At 41.6% G+C, this 22,000-nt stretch overlaps 1 protein-coding gene across 1 annotated transcript in view; it reads right to left on the bottom strand.

Annotated features, from left to right (window-relative positions):
* The window catches only part of ZNF366 (zinc finger protein 366), a 343,082-nt gene that overhangs the window by 191,841 nt on the left and 129,241 nt on the right, over positions 1-22,000 (bottom strand). The window contains exon 3 of the mRNA XM_047792838.1: positions 632-793. The gene's annotated coding sequence lies outside the window, so the exon portion shown is untranslated. The remainder of the gene's footprint in view (positions 1-631; positions 794-22,000) is intronic.

Below are 22,000 nucleotides of genomic sequence, written 5' to 3'. Positions count from 1 at the left end.
CCATATTCAACCCTGCCCAACATTTCCAAAGTTACTGAAAGTGGCTTAAAATAAATGTATGTCTCCTGCCAGTTCTGATCCAGGAGCTGTCTGGTACTATGTTAAAAAGGTTTATGAGAAAGAGCCTGAGAGAAAGAAAATAGCATCATCGATTATTAATGTCTGGCATGGATACAGGATTGGCCAGTGGTGGCATGTATGTTAAATATCTGGCATTCCTGGGCCGTATCAGAAATTGAAAAAAATATAAAAACACTGAATTTACACAGAGAAAACAAAGACTATGAAGCAAGAATGAAAAGCATTATTGTAAGTCTGTCCTCAATTTTTAGGTAACTTGAGGATATTTAAGGTAGATTATGCCAAGGCAAGATTTATTTACATAAATACTGCTTTACTATTACACATTATCATCATCATTGTGATTATTTAAATGATAATAGAAGAGATGATTATCAAGATTATAAATGATTTGTTACTTATCCTTTAAGTAACAAATGATTTTGTTTCCTGATTTCCAAATCTAGCATTTAAGTAGTGACTATATATAGTTACATTGTGTATAATTTAGGCTTGGCTTCAATTACACAAATGGAAAACTCAAGGAAATTTGAGTGAGATAGAGACTTACGGTATTTTCTCTCCCACAGAAGTCCTAAGACAGGCAATCCAAGGCTGACATGGAGCCTCCATAGGCATCAGTAACCTGGTTGTCTACTTTCCTTAGCAAAAAAGCCTTCCATCCTCAAAGTTGCTTCACTGCCCAAGATAGTTGCTCAAACTCCAGTCATATCTGTATCGTAACCAGGAAGAAAGAATAATGAGAAAATGGCAAATGAAAGTCTTTTCCCATTGAGTCAGACCCGTTTTAAATAGATTCCCCAGAAACCCCGCTCAATGACTTTCAATTACAACCCACTGACCATCTCAGGCAGGAATGGAACGTGGGAACTTCAGTTCTTTCAGCAAAATACACTGCCATCTAGGAGATGGGGAGAATGGATATTTGGTAGGCAACGAGTGGTCTCTGACACAATTTGCCTATTAGAAACATGCTACCACTAAATACTTAGTGATCCCACTAGATCATACACTCCATGGATGCAGGGACCTATTTTGTTCATTATTGATCCTCCGTCTCATCCCATCCTACCCCTCAGTGCTGACAAACTGCATGAAATATAGAGTTATTAACTGGCCCATGTTTAATCAATAAATAAGAGGCTGAGTCATAATTAGAACACTGATCTGCCTCCAAAGCCCAAATTCTTCCCCAAACCTTCATGCTTTGAGGCCTGTACAAAGAGGTAAATGGTAGAGCTCTGAGACAAGCTAGAGAGTAGTGACAGTCTTGAATGCCTTCTCACTAGAGCTCTTAAACACAGATCCCACAAGGGACCATGTGAAGAGAACAAGAAATAGAAGAGACTCAGTAGAAGACTGCACAAATCCAGTTTAAAACTGCTTGGCCTGAACCAAGACTTCATCAGCAGGGACAGAGGACCTGGATGAATTTGAGAGACAGCTTTCAGGAGCCACAGCACAATGGCTGTATGGAAGGGAGGTAGCAAGGTGCACAGGTTTCTAGTTTATGAGACAGTGTGGATTAAGATTACATCCACAGTAATTAACAGGGGATGGGCAGATTTTTAAATGGAGATTCTAAGAGGATTTTTCCAGAAAAAACACAAAAGGATAGCCAAGGAGCTCAGGTAAGTCAGCCAACAGACTGGAGGGATGAGCTTGTTTTCAATCTCTTCTGGTTAGCACATGTGTAACCTTCAATTGTGTGTAAATAGTTTCTTTTTTTCATTTTTGTTGTGGTCATTTTTGTTTTCTATTACAGGCTGAGCTACTAGAAAAGAAGAATTCGTGAAAACGAATCACAGAGGACAAGCTTACTGTTGGAGTTCTCGCTGAAGGAGGCCTGGACCACATTAGCAGCAGCTCTGTAACTATTACAGGGCTGAGGAATTGCCCCAGACTGGGTCCTCTTTGAAAATGACACCCATTATGACACTTCTAAATGCAGCTCTTTAAAACCTGAGAGCTTAAAAGTTTTTGCTTCTCCCTTCTGGTCATAATTATCAGGTCTTTTTTAATGAGCATCACAAAACTGCAGAGAATGGCTGTATTGTCAAGCCCTCCATATCCATAGATTCCACATCCATGGATATGGAGGGCTGACCCTCCTACACTATGCAGTGGTTTGATGTAGGATCTCAATTCCCAGACCAGGCAGCTTGATGTGGGATCTCAGTTCCTAGACCAGGGAGTGAACCCGGGCCATGTTGGTGAAAGCACCAAATCCTAACCACTAGACCACCAGAGAAGTCCCCATATACCATTTTATATAAGGGAGTTGAGTGTCAGTGAATTTTAGTATCTGTAGGGGATCCTGGAACCAATACCCTATGGGTGCTGAGAGACAACAATCCTTAGGATAGAACATGCTGGTTGTCCACTTTATCCAGAAGTCATGCAAAGTCAAAGATGGACAAAGCATTTGGACATATTAGAGGCCTGAACTGTTCCATTTAATTCTGATGTCTTTGTGGATAAAGCACTGGCTCCCAGTTCTTTGGGATTATCTAAACAACTTGATTTTCACCAGATTTTATTTTGCTAACAAGAATTTGGCTAGCATTTTCTTTCCAATTATTGCTTTATAGACACTTTGCAAGGTTCCTGAAATAGGAACAAATTTGATTTATGTAGTGGAACATAACATTAGCAGTTGATTTAATTATGGGGCAGAAATGCATTTGGAAATGCTTAAGAGAAATTTCATTGTCAATTAGCTTTTGAAAACAAAGAAAATTCAAAATTTTAAATATAAAGAGATGCACGGGAAACTCTGAAAGGATATTTTAGGACTAGCAACATATAATTTCTTTCCTTTGTTTATTGCTACTCCCTCTCCCACCCCTTAAAAAATATTGTTATTAAAAATGTCAAAAATATTTTATTGTCTATTTATTTCCCAAATTGAATTATAAGCTGATGGATTAGTTTCATTAAAAGTTACAAAGAATTGAGAAAAAAAAATCCTCTAAGACTGGAAATAATAAATATACCAAACTAAATAAAATAATGAAGACAAGTAAAAAAGGAAGCAAAATATCCAGAATGCCATAATCTACTTGTCTCTTGATGTCACCAATTTGAGGGATTCATAACCAACTTCTAGAGTAGTGTTTGTATCTTGAATGAATTCATTCATTACCAATTAGCTTTTGGTGTCTTTTTTAGTTTTCTTGGGATTTATAGGTTAAATGTTCTGGCTTCTATCTTTGCAATTTAAAATAGCCATTACTTAGCATTGTTTTCTCTAAAGAATTCTTAAAGACTCGATGATACAATTGTCCACACTTCATTAATTTCCAAATGAGCAAAGTATTATTCTAAATATATTGAGGTTTCTGGGCACTTTTTTGTTTAAGCACTTCCAATTATGTCTTGCATATTCTGCCCATGCCCAATCCAACTTTCAGGTCAGGAGAATTCAGGCAGAAATAGTTTTAGATGCCATTATTAATATTTGTCAAGGCATATGATCCTTGCATTTTAGAGCTTGAAGGAAACTGATAGGTTTGAAGATCTATTTGGTATTCTGAGATCTCTAGTCTGATTCTCTTTGATGTTTCTCTGGGTGTCATCGAATACTTAATTCTTTCATTGCCTAGACCATATCATCTCATAAACCTTCCAAATGAATCTCTGATCTACCCAATGTGACATTTTACCTCACCTTTCCAAAGGTGGATATATGAGAGAGAAATATACACTGTTTTAGAAAATTTGGTCCAAATTTCCCAGCACATTTTTAGGTATTAAAGGTTATAGTCCAAATATGACCAAATACCTTTTTTTTTCCCCATGAAACCCTAGAGGTATCCAAGACTCTGTTGCTATACTAAGGAACCACCTCCAGCATTCATCCAGGAAATGAAATCTAAATCATCATAATTCCTAGGCTGACAGAAAATGACATTTAAGTCAATATCACTTTAAAGAACTTCTGCTGTCTTACTGCTTATGGAATTATTTTCAAAACATAATAGTAAGCTATAACCTACTGTGAGCTCCTACTGAAGGCACAGATATAATTTTCAGCAAATGTATCACTTAGACAGAAAGCCAACTCTGTCACAATAGTGCTATTCTAATTCAAACCACAAATCCCTCTCTAAAATAAAATCCTCTCTAATATCTGCAGGAAAAGAAAGTGCATTCTATGCTGGTTTAAAACCCATTGATTTCTGAGCATCTGCCAGCTCTATTCTCTTTCAAGCACCTACTCAAACCCCAGCCCCTCCACAAAAGCTCCCATATCTTGGCAGCAGTAAGGCCCAAGGCCATGGCCACCAATCTAGAAAGGCCAGAACCACACTGCACATAATAATCCATCTGAAGAAAAACATCATTTTTGCATACTTAGTTATTTATCTTATTTTTGTTCCTTGAGAATTTACCTTGATTCTATAGGACACAGCATATAAAAATGCTGTATTTATTTCACTTTCTTTTCACTGGGTTCCATGTTCCCTGCCAATGACAGCAGTTCTAACTCAAAAAACCCAAAGTGGAGTTCCCACTGTGGCTCAGCAGTAATGAATCCAACTAGTATCCACGAAGATGCAGGTTCGTTCCCTGGCCTAACTCAGTGGGTTAAGGATCCTGCGTTGCTGTGGCTATGGTGTAGGCAGGCAGTTGCAGCTCTGATTCAACCCCTATGGGTGTGGCCATAAAAAGCCAAAATAAAAAAAATTCAAAAAGCCTAAAGAATTATTTTATGAGGTTTCTCACATAGAAGGGTATTTTAAAAGACTGAATTTTAATCTCTTCATTCTTTAACTTGTGAAAATAAGAGCAAATTGATAAATACCCACAAATAACCACTGCTTACTAGCATGGCTCTCTATAATTCTCTAGATGAACCAAATATAACTGACAGGGTTTTTATTTAATGGGACTAGATTGTTTCAATTATTCGAGTAATCAAGAAATATAAGATTATGGCACACGTGTCCCACTAGAGGGATATATTTACTGTTTAATTAGGTCAAGGAATCTTGATGACCATGTTTCTAGTACCCACCAAAGAGCTCAGGTTCTGGAGTCTAACTGCACGAACTCAGATCTTAGCTCCACTTCCATGAGGGATATTTATCTTCTCTGATCTGGGTTTTCTGATCGGTCAAATTGGCACCATCATTATAATATCATACCTTGTAGGGCTATGGTTAGGATTAAGTGAGAAAAGAGGACAATTTAGGCAAGGGAGGTAGGATAAGGGGATGGGTAGAGACATCTTCCCCTTTGCTTCCTGTTTTCAGGCTCTGGCTCCTGAATAGCTCTCACTCTTGTTGTTGTTTTCCTGCTGTTCTCTTCATCCAGGGACTAATTGCAAACATCCCAGAGCAGAGAATTGCTCTGTTGTACGAGTTACTCCATGTACAGTCAGCAGGCCATTTGGCAAATTCCATTTACTTCATCCCAACTTGAAGCTTCCTTGTAAAATACAGGATTCCACTTGGGCTCTGACTGGATGAGGACTTCCAAGGCTCTATGTTGGAGTTTCATCTAGTTTTATACTTTTAGCTCAAGGCTGTTGACAATCACATTCACTCCCATGACTTTACAGATGAGCTATAATTCTGGCTACCATTTCTAAGGGCCTACGATGCGCCAGACACTCCATTTGTCACTTACCTTACATTATACTACAAGATGGGCATTTATTTTGCTTCTTTTTAACTTAGAGGGGGCACTGAGATTCAGGAACTTAAGTGGTTTGCCCAAGACCACACAGCTAAGAATGGGTCAAGCTAGCACCAGAAGTAAGGTCTAAGTTCAAAGAGCTGACGTTTCTCACAATGCGAGAGGAGGCAGACAGAGTCAACTCAAGTGCCCAGTGTGAGGCAATGGTGGGAGTGAGTGCTATGCTAAGAAGCATTTTGAGGCTGGGCTTGGGCTTAGGGGAGAGAGTGCTGCTAACAACACATAACTCTGCCGGGGGCTCGTGGGGTCAAGAGAGTGGGAGGTGCCACGCTGCCTCCTAAACATCACTTAAACTTTAACTGTCTAGTTTCTACACACCAGAGAAAAGGGGGTAATTTTCCTCCTTGGAATATCTTCTAGTGTTTTTCTGTTCCTTTTCATCAAAGAAAAACATCCCTTTTTTTAAAGATTTTAACCCCCACAAGATAGTTATTCCTCCAATTCCCTTGTTCAGTGCAGATTTTTCCTCTCCTGGGCTGCCGGGAGACCAGTAACAGCTCGATTTCACAATCTCTTCTCAATCAGGGTATCTTCCCTTCCCCTGACCGTTGTGCAGTCTAATCTTCTGACACTGGAGCCTACCTCCAATTGCTTAATCTCTCTGCAATGTAGTTTCCTTACCTATATTTTTAAAAGGTGTGTGTGTAGAGGAGGAGGTAGAGGAGGTGGACAGTGACTCTCAGTCCTGCCAGGACATCAGAGCTACCTGCACAGCTTTATAAATGTGCCCGTGCCTGAACCCCAAACCAGATCAGTTGGGTCATCTCTGGAGCTGGGGTGCAGGGATCAATTCATTAAAAGCTCCCAAATGATCTAATATGCATCCACCCAGGGATTACTGAGAATCACTCAGGAGCTCCAGTGCTGCAATAGGTTAGCACCATACTTACACAGGGTAGAGAATCACTCAAATAGTACTAAGTATTACTATTCCAATTATCAATTAATATCATTTATTAAGTAAAGTTGCTAGCTTTAGGTTCACTTTCATGCCTCTTGTAGGGGCTAACTGGCCTCTTTAAATACTTGGCTGCAAGTTTTTTAAAACACAGATTTCAGGAGTTCCCACCATGGTGCAGTGGGTTAAGAATCCAAATTGGGGAGTTCCCCTTGTGATGCAGTGGAAATGAATCCGACTAGGAACCATGAGGTTGCAGGTTTGATCCCTGGCCTCACTCAGTGGGTCAAGGATCCGGTGTTGCAGAGAGCTGTGGTGTAGGCCAGCAGCTGTAGCTCTGATTTGACCCCTAGCTTGGGAACCTTCATATGCCATGGGTGTGGCCCTAAAAAGCAAAAAAAAAAAAAAAGAAAAAAAAAAGAATCCAAATCAGGTCACTGCAGAGAAGCAGGTTCAGTCCCCCACCTGGCAAAGTGGGTTAAAGGATCCAGTGTTTCCACAGCTGCAGCATAGGTCACAGGCTTGGATTCAGTCCCTGGCCTGGGAACTTCCACATGTCACAGGTGCAGCCATAAAAAACAAATAAACAAACAAAAACAAAAACCCCCACAAATTTCAGACAGCTTTTAAATATCTTGTCTTTTTCATCGTATGGTTACATAACTACATTGTTGGATTTATTGTCTTCCTCCTTTTGCAGTGTGTAGTGTTCTGATTCAGTTTATAGCTTACTGTGTTTGTTAAACCAAGTGTTTCTCAAAGGGCATCCATATCAAAACTACCCCATGTAATTCTTTAAGAAAAATGAAGATTCCAAGACCTACTTGAGATCTACTGGATCAGAGCCTCTGGAGGCAATGCATGGGAGTCAGTGTCTTTAAGAAGCACCTGCAGCAATTTGTAAGCACACTGAAGTATAAGAGAAGGACTCCCTTCTGCTTAGACCGATTTGTCTGACAGACACATAGTACCATAGCACTAGACACACATGGGAATTTTGTGTGTGTGTGTCTTTTTAGGGCCGCATGTGGCATATGGAGGTTCCCAGGCCAGGGGTCGAATCAAAGCTGTAGCCACTGGCCTACACCACAGCCACAGCAATGGCTGATCTGAACCGCATCTGCAACCTGCACCACAGCTCACGGCAATGCCAGATCCTTAACCCACTCAGCGAGGCCAGGGATCGAAGCTGCATCCTCATGGATACTGGTCAGATTTGTTTCCGCTGTGCCACAATGGGAACTCCACATGGGAATTTAATAAACACTCTCTGATCATTGTCATTGTGAGGCACATAAAATACTGACTGTAGCATATATACATAAACCTTACATGGCCATTTTTTTAAAGTGTGCTCTTTCACTTTTATTTAAGTCTCTGCTAAGCAAACTACTCTTTAGTTGAGGATTGCTGCCAAGCTTGTGTTTTCACTTGGTTTTGAGTATTCCCCTCCTTTTTAATCATCTCTGTCAAGTTTATATAGATCTTGAAGTCAGGACAACAGCTACTCTCTGCTGAGCGTCTTTGTAAACAGGTTTAACCTCAAGGACTTCTTCCCTGCTGCAGAAACTAATTACCTAGGTCTCAGGTGGAGAAATCATGTGGTCCTGGAACCCAGGTTTGAAAATAGAAGTCTCAATCTGATGGGCAACTGATGTCCCACAGATGTCCTCAGAGCTTAGCCCTGGTCCCTGGATTCCTTGGTGCTTATTTCTTCTTAGAAAAAGCATCAGGTACCTGGTTCATAAAGCTTAGTCATCATTTATGAGCCAATGGATATAAAATCTTTTTAATATCTGAGGTTAAAACTCCATTTCATGTACAAAACAACCCCCTTATTGCATTAGGACTTAAGTGATTTGTTTTGGTAAATCTAGAATTCAATTATAATGTTTTCTAACAGGTAGATTTCACTAGAGAGGCTTTCAGGGAATTGAAATTCATGTGTAGCTGAGCTATTTGATGATCAGACTCAGTTTTCATAAAGCTTTATGGTCATTCTAAACTGGGGGGAGTTGTAATGACATCAAAGGCTGGCTTTCTCTAGAAGATGACTAGCCACCCCTAGCTGACTTGATGAGGTCATATTTTCCTGTTCCTAGTGATTCCTAGGATGCTTTTGAGTCACTTTTTTAGTCTTGAACAAGATACAATTTTCTGAATTACCATTTTACTTTACATTTAGATAAAGCAAAGAGACTATATCTTTAATATTATATTATTAACATATATTATGCACATCCACATGTGCATCCAAACACATTGCCATTAGCCACCAGATTCGCCCATTCAGAGGCCCCTTGGTTTCAGCTCATGAGTACTTGAGACAAAGAGAGTCTGGTTTAGGACAAAATGAGCTCATTCTCCTGGACAGAGGGAAAATTCAGCTTGCCAATTTTGATTTTAATCTCGCTCATATACTGTTACGGTTTTTCAGCACAACCATGAAATCTTGATCGACTTTACAATTCAAATGTGAACTCTGGAATGTTATAAAGGTAAAAATAATTTCATAGTCATCCTTCTGAGAAAAAGCTGGTGAGACAGTCTGTCATCTGTAATGCAAACAATAGCAAACATTTTGTTGCGCTGTGTACCAGGCATTTTGCAAGTGCCTTTTTCATCTGCATTATTGCACTCAGTCTCTAAAGTAAGTACTAGAGTCAGCACTCTTCATGGTCACATTTTATAGAAGAAACTGAAGCCCTCAGGTGTGCCACAGGTAGCCACGGCTGGAAGTGCAGATTAAACACATCTGCCTGACTCCAGAGTCTGTGCTCTTACCATCAGATAGGTTAGGTTGCTTCTGTAATAAAATGATAAAACCGTAACAACTAATATTACTTGAATGCTAGCTGTGTAGCAGATGAATTAGCTGCATTTTACACATAATTGCTCGTTTTTTCAGGTAGCTATTATTATCACCATTTTGCAGATAAGAAAACTGAGGCTAAGCAAAGGTTAAATAAACTGACTGAAGTTTTGTAGTCAAGAGGTGACAGAACCAGGTTCAGAGGGTGGGCCTGCATTGACTGGTCAGGGTCCATCTTCCATGCTCTTATGGCTACAGAGTGACTGTCAAGAACACCAAAGTCACAGAGATTCTGTGACTGTGGCACAGACAGAGAAAAGTCAAATGGTCAATGGTGTCTGGCCATCCCTTCTGAGAACACAGGATCAGGACTCTGCCCTGGGTGGTGGGGAGCTCTAGCAGCTAAGACTGGACATGGGAGAGAACAAGGCTAACTGTACCAAAGCTGCAAGGTGGGGGCCTGAGGAACGGCAAAGGGTCAAATGCAGGGCAGGATGCAACAAAGAAATGTGGGCACAGTGGACGAAGCAGTTGGGCAGAGAGGAACCACCAGATCCAAGACAAAAGAACTTTAATCAGGTGGCATTAACAGAATTGGCAGGTTTGGGAAGACAGACCTCCTGAGGCCTGAGAGAGCGGCAGCAGAATCCACACGTGATTTGAAGGAAGATGGTCAGAAAGCCAGTGGGATGAGGGGGCGAGGGGACACCTGTGACACTGACCCCATCAGACTCCTGATAAACTGAGTTAACCCATACCCAGCTAAATAAAAATCGTGATCATCATGGACTTTATTTATAATCTCTTCCCTGTAGAGATAAAGAAGTCTGTTGTCCTCCCTTGCAATCTTTTCCCTGTAGAGATAAAGAGGTCTATCGTCCACCCTTGCAGAGCTGGCTAACATTCCCGTTTCCCATTTACCCAATTTCCTTTGACTGGAACAGCCATCCACTGAATTCATTAAAGGTTTTTGTTGTGAAAGTGTCTTGACTCTGGTTAGTGTCTTCAATAAAACATGTCTCACTTTGTTCTCTCTCAGTCAATCTCCCTGGACACCCCACATAATCATCCTTTTGTAAACAAAGCAGGCTTTGAAGCCACTAGGAGTCCTGCAGGCTGAGAGAGATGAGAATGAGCTACAGGCTCCCTGTGGAAACTGGAGACTGGAAATCTTTCATAATCTTCATTGTTTTTCTTGATTATGAAAGCAGCAAGTACGCACTGTAGAAAGCACACACAAAAAACCAAAAACAAAAACCCTATTATCCAACAGCAGTAAGCAAACATAACATCTGGTTCAAAGCACTATATATATATATTTTTTTAATTTTTATATATAAACATTTTTAATTTTTAGCATTAAATTATGTGCAGTTTTATTTCCTTTTTTCCCTTCACTTAAGGGAAAAAGTATCTCCTTCACTTAGATCAACGGTATCTACCCACATCAAATCAATATTTACCATATGGATTTTTAGTGACTACAATCTATTGAATGTCTGATACTTAAATTTCAGTGTTTCCTTTTTGCCCTTTTATATTAGGCTGTTATGTTTACTCTGTGGTTACATATTCAAACCCTGCCTTATTTGTCTCCTCTTTTTGCTTTCTGAAGCTTAAGACACTGGTTCTGAGACCCAGTAAGCCCTACTACTAAATAAGCACTCAAAAAATGGAAATTCTGGGTCTTTTTCTTGAGTTCTGCCACCAATTCCCTAAGCAGCTGTGGCCAAATCCCTCTTCGCTGTGTGTCATATTCCACATATGACTGTTGCACTGTCCAATTTAAACATACTGCAGTTTGGTAAATGTGAGGATTCCACCTGGCCAGCCATGGCACTGAACTACAGAAGACCTGGCATTTCCCACAGAGAAACAATCATACTGAAATGTGCCAGGCATCGTGCTAAGCACAGTATGTGCATTAATCATTTGATCCTCCCAACACCCCAGGGAGGGAAGAACTACCATTATTCACACCGGTAGAAGAGGAAACTGAGGCTCAAGGAGGTTAAGAAGCTTGGCAGAGACCTAGCAAGTAACAAGCTGGGGTCCAAGACCAGCTTAAGCTCATAGTCCCTGGTGATGGCTATTGCTTCTGCTAGAGTAAAGCGCTCCTCCCCAGAGTCCAAGCTCTGTAACCATGATCTGTGAGCGAGCATATGATGAACTGCTTTTCAAAGACAGCACATCTGTACACTTTAAAATCCAGTGGAACACTGTACATGAGGCAGATTTTCTTAATGTTCAAATGAAGTATGAGGTCCTGAAAACAGATGTGTGACACAGGAAAGAAAAAATGGCTCTTCAGACACAAATCTGGAAAATTGAGACAAGGATTTGAAAACCAGGATTCAATTTTAAAAAGAGCCCAAGCTCCTGACATTTCCAAGGCCCCTGGTCTTCATTATCTTTCCTGAGTGTTTTCATCACAAATGCATGTAGCTCTTGAACATCTCCCTCGTCTGCTCCTCCCCACACAAGGAAATGCTATTTAGAGGCATTGTAATCAGCCCACAAATACAGGTCTATTTCTGCGAACCCGGACACATCCTTCCATATTCCCTCACCATCCCCATCCTCCACTGTCTCAGTCCCTCCCTCCCGCCCTCACACACACAAAGGCTCTCAAGGAGGCCTCAGAATAGGGAGGACCTCGCCCACCATGCCTGCCAGCCTCCCTGCCCCGTGATGACTCAAACTGCACAGAGTCACCAGGACAGAACAGAACTGATCATAGAAGCAGCCAGTCGTCATCCTTCAGTCTGAGCTTTCTGCAGCTAAGGCTCTGCCTGCCAGGCCCGTACTATCTCTAGTCAGCATCCAAGTGACGCTCACATTATTCTGGAAGAGGAAGAAAATAGGGGAGAGACAGAAGACAGGTTTGGCCTGCCGGGACTAAAGCTGTGCTGTCCACTTCAGCAGCCACTAGCTCCATGTGGCTCGAGAGTACTTGAAATGTAGCTAATCCAAATTGAGATGTACTGCAACTGTAAAATACACACCAGACTTCAGATTTCATATGAAAAAAAAATAATGCAGATTATCTCAGTAACAATATACGTATGTGTTGAAATAATGTTGGGTATATTGGATTAAATTTAAATGTTATTAAAATCAAGTTTACCTATTTTCTTTTTACTTTTGTAATCTGGCTATTAGACATTTTAAAATTGCATATGTGACTCATACTCCATCTCTGCTGTATTTCTACTAGGCTGCACTGGCATTATTAGCATTTGTACTGGCTCAAGAGGGTAAGACAGGACTTGAATTTGCTGCCTCAGCCTTGGCAGCCATTGAAACAATCAGATCTCACCTCTACTCAGCGCCCAGCTCAGTGGGTCAGTTCTTAGGTACAGCTGGATGTGTTCAAAAGGAGCCAATCCCAGGATATGGCAATTCCAGGGCCTTGGTCTTTCTCAAATGTCCTAGGAATCCAAACCTCTGCTGAAGGTGAAGGGTTAGGAGACGAAGGACACTAGCTCCACTTTCAGAAACTTCCTTCTTTAGGAAGGACAAATCACTCCCATACAGCCCATCCTGGATCCTTCTGCATCCCATTTCTCCTTCTTCTTCCCAAGACAGAAAGTCACCTCCCAGGAAAGGATCTGTAGGGAAAAGAGGCCTGCCCTGAAGAGGCCTGGAAGAAACCCTTTACATGATAGTTTTGGGTATCCCACACATGCATCCTTTGGCCAAGTCCCATCATCTTCTGAGCTTCAGGAAGAGCAGAGAGGATGATAATACCCAGGAAAATATGGCAGAGCAACGTTCTCTCTGGCCATATTCTGCAAGCTCCTCAAAGAAGCCTACCTTCAGAGGCATGCTGCTTTAGGAGCATCAGCAGTGGCTTGAGAAATGTAATGTTCACTGAGCACTCCAGTGTGACAGCCAGGTGCTGGCAACATCAGTTTTCTTAGAAATGCAGATTCATGGGCCCTACTCCAAATTTTCTGAATTAGAATTCTCAAGTGTGAGCCCCAGGAATCAGTGTCTAAGAAGATACCCAGGTGGCTTGTATGCAATCAGAAGCTGAGTAATACTGATAGAATTGGCATCTACTATTTTTGCCTGATCAGTGTCCACTTACTCTTCTTCCAATAATGCCCCCCAATGTGCCTTAGGAAACCACCCCTTCTCCTAGTCTCAGGATGCAGAGGACAGACTATCCTGTTCTTTTAATTCCACAAAGTACATGAGACTTAGGCTTGGTCAGTTAGAGCCTTGGGAGCATCTGGAGTCTGCTGCAGGTGACCCCAGGGGTGGGCTTCGGGGATGTATTCAGGGTGTCCCAATAGCACCTGCTACAGCTTCCATGTAAGGCTTTGTTTGGATGGTTCCTTCAGCTAAAGACATATTTGAATGCACTGGTCTGATCATCTCCAAAGTATCTTCCAGCCTGTGACTCTACGGTCCAGGGCCTCACAAGCTCCCTTGCAGCCATAACTCTGAGGGAGCAGGCATAGGGGGCTCTGTTGCCTTGGAATGGAAGAGAGGGCATCATTCTCTGAGACAAGGCAGTGTTCTCTTTATGCTCCTGTCTGTCTAGAGGGGAAGATTTCTCTTGCAGGTAGCTCTACCTCGGTTCTAATCCCTTTAGATGTCACATGGTGAATAGGCAGTTGAGATAACCCCTTCCATGCTTGCTCCTGGAGTCCAGTCCTCAAAATACAGCTTCAAGTAATACCAAAGGAATAGCTGATATCCAGTGTCTGGGGCTCCCTTAATAAACAATGTGAGTCCTGCGATCCCGACTGTTACTGACTTGACCCTCCAAGCATCTCTCACTGGACAGTGTTGGGATGGTGAGTGGGAGAGGGTGGAAGATGGTGGCCAGGGGGAAGATACTTCACAGAAGACACTCAGGGATTGGTGATAGGTGAGCAGTCCAGAGGGTCTGGGCTGCGTGTGAGAGGTTCTTTTTTTTTTTTTTTTTGTCTTTTTGCCTTTTCTTGGGCCCCTCCCACGGCATATGGAGGTGTCCAGGCTGGGGGTCAATCGGAGCTGTAGCCGCCAGCCTATGCCAGAGCCACAGCAACTCGGGAACCAAGCCACGTCTGCAATCCACACCACAGCTCACAGCAATGCTGGATCCTTAACCCGCTGAGCGAGGCCAGGGATTGAACCCGCAATCTCATGGTTCCTAGTCGAATTCTTTAACCACTGAGCCATGACGGGAACTCCTATATTTCTAGGAAAGGTGCTGATCTGGCTTCTCTCCAGGATAGACCCAATACCTCCAGGTCCAGAAAGCCAATTAAGGAGAAAACAGAAGACAGATCCACAAAGAGAAAAGATCACTTAGGTTTATAGATTTGAAGTCTTAGAAGAGAAATATTACTTGGGTGACCAGCAGAGAGGTTATTTGCTCAGTTCAAGAGACTAACTAAATGGAACTTAAGAATACAGATTCTCTCTTGAAGAGGGGGTTAATTACAGAGATTTTAGGAAGAAGCATCTCTTAAACTGACCAAAGCCAAATTGTCCATTACCTGCCCCTACCTGTTATTACCTTCCCATATCATGTAGGTCCTTATGAAGGCCTCGTTCCTGACTGAAGGTTGTGCTTATCATGCTGGGGTGAATCAGCCTGAGACAAGCCTGAAACTCTTTTCCTAACATCAGAGGAGACCCCACAAGGTAGAGGAAAGAAACTTTCAGGTTACACTGCTGGATATGCTCTTTTTTAATGCTGTGGTCTAGGGCAAGCCATTTCACATGTCAGCTCAATTAAAACTTCTTTAAAATGACTGGCTTAAACCAGGTGATCTCTAGGGCCCCTTAGAGGTCTATAAGGATCCTAAGTTATAGACCCTGAGGAGGGGCTAGTCTTGTGCTCCCAGTGCTGGAGCCATAGGGAATCCTTGCCATCCCAAGTAAGAGAACACAGTCTCTGGAACTGGACCTGCTTCACTTATCCCACAGAGGAATGACAGTTAGAAGCTCCCTTAGTGCAGAGTGGGGACAAAGAGCACCAAGGCCTCCCTTGTGGGACCTCTGTGCAAAAACATTCAGCCCTGAGTTAGTTTCAACTGCCTTTTACCGCACCCCCATTTCCCTACAGCTGGTAGCAGCCAGGCCCTGCAGCTCAGGGTCTTGGAAGGGATGCCCCTGACAGAGAGAGGGGGCATTCTCACCTTGTACTGAGGACTAGCTTTCTTCCCCCAGCACCAGGCTCCTTTAAGGGACATGGAAAAGTCCTAGAGCCCTTCACCTTCTCCCAGAAGAGGGAGGGGGATATATTATCTCTATAAAGGACATCTGCCATGCAGCTAACCCTAAATAGCAAGGTTGAAGCACACCACACTTCCATCTAGGTTGCTCTGAGAGCCCACATGGAGTGCAACTGGGCTCTGGCGATAGGCTGAGCCTTTTTTTCCACAGATAAGAAGATGAGAAAATCTCTTTCCAGACTCGACTCTGTTTGGGGCCTTTGGAGTAGATCTGGAAGTAGTTGGTTGTTATGGCTTGGATCTAGGAATTCCTATCCAGATTCAAGCATTTATGAGAATAAATTCCAAATACTGTCCCCCTGAATGTAGGACCTAAAGCAAGAACCCAACAGTGGCACCATTGAAGAGATCATGAGGGAATTAGATATGGCAGATCCAGATTCTTTTCTAGTTCCAAAAGGATTGCCTGCTGACCAACATTTTGGGCTTAGAAATTGCCTTTGGAACTGCTTAGTATGGCTACACATTCCCTGCCTTTGGCTGGACTGTTACATTGCTTTTACGGCTTTTTAAGAAGCTATTTGTGAACTTTAGGTAAAGTGTGTGTGTGTGTGTCTTTTTTTTTTCTTCTTTTCCCTTTAATGTGGCCACTAGATGTAAGAAACAATGACCTATATACCTGAAAGAATTGAAAACAGGATCTCAAAGAGAAACTTGTACACCCATATTCATTACTACATTATTCGCAGTAGCCAAGAGTTAGAAGGAACCTACGTGTTCATGAACAGATGAACAGATAAACAAAATGCGGTGTGTAATACAATGGAATACTATTCGGCCTTAAAAAAGGAAGGAAATTCTGGCATATTCTATGACATGTATGAACCTTAAAGACATTATGCTAAGTGAAATTAGCTAGTCAGAGAAAAGATAAATATTGTATGATTTCACTGATATGAGGAATCTAAAACCGCCAAATTCATAGAGACAGAATGTAGAATGGTAGCTGCCAGGGGCTAGGGGACTAAGGAACAGAGTTGTTTAATGGGTATGTAGAATTTTATTTTTGCAAAATGAAGTGAGTTCTCGAGACTGGTTGCATAAGTATGTGAATGTACTCAACACTACTTAACTCTTAAAATGGCTAAGATGGTCAATTTTATGTTATATGTACTTTATCACAAATAAAATGTAATTTTTAAAAGAAAGAAATAACACTAGCAGTAGATGAGGGTACATGGAAAGTAAGGCCTGTGTGGATCCCATTTTCGTGTATCCCAACTGATCTGGTGGGAAGGCCATGGTGCAACAAGAGTACTTGACACTCAAGTGTGTCTCAGGCTGAGCCCTTGCAAAGAGGGGGCCCGGTTCTGCTCCACAGCCCAGGGCTGCACTTGGTATCGGTCAGAAGAATTTAGCCTACTTCCCTCTTATGTTTCACCTGGGTCACTGAAGCCTGCTTTTTATAAGACTCCTGAGCACACACCGGAAGGACCCTCTGCCAACACTCAGATATGACTGCCTACTGGTGTGTTATGCACTGAATAAAAAGAACAGCAATTTCTTCTGCTTCCACTCTGTTTCCTAGTCTGAAACATACCAGCAAGGAAGCAATGGATAGAATCTCATCCTGCAACTCAAAGCCGTGATCATCGCAGACTTTTTTTTTTTCCTTTCTAACTTCCCTCCATGCTGCACCCCCCTACCCAAGAAATAGCACAGCAGTAGAGCAGTTCAAAATGTCAGCTAAAGGGACAGGCTCTGGAAGCAGATTGCCTGAATCTGACCTTGGCTCTGCCTCTTACTCACTGTTTTGATATGAGCATATTATTTAACTTTTCTGACATTCATCTTAAAAATACAGATAATGATATAGATGCTTGTTTGGGTTTGGGGAGGATTAAATGAGATCTGCTTGGGAACCCCTACTCACAGCATGTACCCAGTAAGTACTTCATAAATACTTGAGGATTTGTTACTATTCTCCCACCCAGCCAAATCCTACCCATGTTCCAAGAACCAACTCAAGCCTTTTCTCTTCCATAAAGTCCTCCAAGAGCCCACCATGAACCAAAAGCCCATCATGAACTCTCCCATAACATTGATTTTTTTTTTTTTGCACCCTTCATCTTTTGGGCAACTCTTCAGGAATCAGGGCTCATCAGAGCCTTTCAAGTGGCAGGGTGGAGCGGGTTAAGAGCTGTCATTTTTAGAATCCCAAGTGTACAGGAATCGCAAGCCATAGTTCATGAACTGCACATAATAACTCATAACACAGGAATTTAAAACATGGCCTTGTTGATTCTTGTAGCTGAATACTAACCTTATTTGCAGTTTATGATTTGTGTACCCTCAAATCTCTCCACAGCTGTGAAGAGGGCCTTTTGGCGGGGGGTGGGCTTCATCTGTCTCTCTACTCCCTCTTAAGTATAAAATATTTGTTACTCATCTTTCCTAAGTTTTTTGATTTTTCTGAGACTTTATTTTTAACTGAATTTACAATGTCTGGAGGGCAAAGTTTCAGAAACAAGAAAGAATCCCAGAGAAAATCTGATCTACTTTGAAATTAATCCACCTGTTCATATTGCTCATTTGTACACTCATTCAGCAAATATTTCTTGAACATCTACCATATGGCAGGCACTGATTGCCTCTGCAAGGATGGCGTTGCTGGGTAAGTCCTTCTCAAGATTCTGAAAAGGGAATTCTCCAGTATTTCCAATGCTGTTTTGGCACCCAGTGTACTGAGTATCTCTGCCTGGTGATATGGAAAACATAAAGCCATTTAGTGGAGCACATTTAGTTCAAGGGCAGTGACTTATTTATCTCTTTTCCTGAGTACCTCATATGTTTTCAGGTATAAGGCAGGTTGGTAAGGTTGGAAGGGTGGATAGATGGATGGATGGATGTTATAGATTACGTCTTAGTTTGAGGTCCCCAGCATATCCTAAGACAGAGATTTGAATGCACATCATTAACCTGGGAAGTGATCCCAGGAAGCTGACAGGGGAGGAGGGAAGTGAGACAAGTAAAAGAAGGAAGCCAATGAATGGTGTGTTATCAAGCAGGTTACCATTCTGATAAACATCTGCTTACATACAAGGCATTGAATACTAAATGTTTCTTCTGCCTTCTTACCCTATCTAACTGAATGATTATGGAATTCAGATGTTCTAAATGAGAATGTGAATGTACAAATACTGGATGTCTTGTTGTATGCCTTCAAATAAGGAAACATCCTTTTTGCCATCCCTTAAGACCAGGAGCTTCCTAGAAACTACCCAAGATACTGGGTGAATTCAATATGTCCTTTGAGTTTCTAGAAAAAATATTTCCTTTATGGAGTTCCTGTTATGGCTCAGCGGGTTACTAACCCGACTAGTACCCATGAGGGTGTGGGTTTGAATCCCTGGGCTCGCTCAGTGGGTTAAGGATCCAGTGTTGCCATGAGCTGCGGTGTAGATTGCAGATATGGCTCAGATCCCGTGTTGCTGTGGCTATGGTGTAGGCCAGCAGCTGAAGCTCCAATTCGACCCCTAGCCTGGGAACTTCCATATGCCACAGATGCAGCCCTAAAAAGTGATAAATAAATAAATAAATAAATAAATAAATAAATAAATAAATTAACCCAAACATATTTCCTTTTTAGTATGTAAGGAAATAGCTTTGTTCAAAGTCACTCATCTATCTCAGGACAGGATAGTTTACTTTTAAGACTAGCTGTGTTCCTAACCTGTCCTCACTTTTTAGCTGTGTGACCTTGGGCAGGCTACTTAAACCCCCTTTGCCTCAGTTTCCCCATCTGCAAAATGGCAATAATAACTGCATCTATCTTGTAGGAATGTTGAGGTGGTTAAATGAGACTATGTTTGTTAAATATTTATCAGTGACTTGCAAAGAGTAAGTACTCAGTAAATAAAAGGTACTCTTATTACTGCTTGGAATTAGTAAAAATACATGCTAAATGAAATATTCTAATTCCATTAACATTATTATAAATACAACCATAATGAAGATGGATAGAAAAGTCTGGATTTCTAGTAAAGGTTTTAACCATTTGTGAACACTCGATTAAGAAAAAAAATGAATCAAGCTTACCATCTATTGCCAACAAAGATGAAATAAAACACTTAATACTGTGAATTTAACTCTCTGGTGTCAAATCTTAGAAAGACTGGAATTGAAGGATACAGATATCCTTGCTTTTCCAAAGTTCACTTTATGCCAATTTGCTTTTACAAAAGAACTACATAAGTACCTATTTTCACTAAGTGAAAGAAATCAGAAGAGGATTTTAGCTTTTATCAAAAAAAAAAAAGCAGAAAGCAAAAACAGTATTCAGCATTTGTTTTGCAGGAGTCATTATGAAGACAGTGTGACCCCAGACAGAACAGTGAGAGTGGCACTACCAAGCTCCTTCCCCAGGAGCTACACTCAGCGGCTCAGCACCAAGCCGCCATAGCTTTGAACTGTGCCTGTGAACATCTGTGCTCTACCTTGATCTATCTTGTGTGTCCGTTAGCAAGATGTGTCCTAAGGTAATTGTGTCTTCGATTTATGCCATTTCAGCTTAGGAATGGTTTCATAGGAACACTCTACTTTCAAGATAGCAGGGGAAATCTATATTTCAAACATCATTTTTATGGAGGACATAGGAGGAAAAGGCAGGTTAGTTAGCTTCTCGTTATATACTGGAAAAGATTAATGGGTGTCTTGTGTTTTGATATTAAGCTCTTATTTGTTAGATTTCTATGACCTTCACTTCTCAACATTTAGGGGGAAAAATCAGATCTGTTTCTGTACTGTGCTCTGCATCTAGTAGATAGATCAACCAGATATTGTTTGATTGCCAGTCACTGAGACTTAAACTACTGGCTTAAATCCAGTAGAGATTTCTTTTTCCCTAATAAAATAAGAATTATAGAATCTGGTGACTCCAAAATGACATGAGGGACCTATGCTCCTTCAGCTCTAGGTTCCACCATCCCTAGGGTGTGGCCCTTGTCCTTATGCTTGTGGGATGACTACTGGAGCTCCAGCCCTCACTTTAGAGTTCCAAGCAAAAGGAAGGAAGATGAAGGGAAAGACATGAGGGGCCCTCTGGCTGAGTCATTCTCTTTTAAAAAGCTTTCCCTGTAAGCCCCATTCAATGACCTCTAATTACACTCCATTACCCTTTCACACACACACACACACACACACACACACACACACACACACACCCTCTCTACAGAGAAGGCTGGGATTTTTTTTTTTTTTCTTTTTACAGTTGCACCTGGTGCATATGGGAATTGGAGCTGCAACTGCCAGCCTACACCACAGCCATGGCGATACTGGATTCAAGCCACATCTGTGACCTCTGCCACAGCTTGCAGCAACACCGGATCCTTAACCCACTGAGTGAGGCCAGGGATCAAATCTGCGTTCTCATGGATACTACGTTGTATTCTTAACCTGCTGAGCCACAACAGGAACTCCAAGGCTGAGATGTTTTACTGGATTCCTTACCATACCCATCAATACAGGGATTCTGCTAGTAAAAAAGGAAGAGAAGGATTATGCTAGTTAGAGACCTCAAGTCTTTGCCACAATGAGCTTTTAAGATATCGCTGTTTCTTTAAAAAAAAAAGAAAAGAAAAATGACAAAAGGCAGAGAAGAAGAAAAAAGAAGTAATATGCCAATTTATCCCTTTGATTTTCTATAAGCTCTCTGAGGCCAGGAAATGTGCCTTGTTCATCCACGTGTCCCCAGAGCCTAGCTCAATAAATAAGTGCTCAATGAGTTTAATGGTTGAACTAAAGGATGAGATTTGGACATAAAATAATAAGACTGATTTTATAGGCTTTCATGAAAACCCACCCTCTGAACCCAGGTATTTTACCCTTAAAGAATTCTTTTTGGGAGTTCCTGTTGTGGGTCAGTGGTTAACAAACCTGACTAGTATCCATGAGGACGCCAGGTTCGATCCCTGGCCTCGATCAGTGGGTTAAGCATCCAGCATTGCCATAAGCTGTGGTGTAGGTTGCAGATGTGGCTTGGATCCTGTGTGGCTGTGGCTGTGGCCGTGGCTCTGATTCAACCCCTAGCCTAGGAACCTCCATATGCCACAGTGCAATCCCAAAAAGACAAAAAAATAAAATAAAATTACAAAGAATCCTTTTTGCAAGAAGTCAGTAAGAGAGTACTATCATTACCTTCATTTTATAGATGAGGAAACTGAGGCTAAAGAGCTTACGTAACATGTCCAAGGTGAGACATTGTTCAGGGGGTGGCCTCATGTAACAGCAGGTGAAGACACCAAGCTACTGAGGGCATCCATCAAAGGGGAG

Source organism: Phacochoerus africanus, chromosome 1, assembly GCF_016906955.1.
Source record: "Phacochoerus africanus isolate WHEZ1 chromosome 1, ROS_Pafr_v1, whole genome shotgun sequence".
NCBI lineage: Eukaryota > Metazoa > Chordata > Mammalia > Artiodactyla > Suidae > Phacochoerus > Phacochoerus africanus.
Note: the sequence above shows the minus strand (reverse complement) of the source record. Positions and strands in the feature narration are given on the sequence as shown.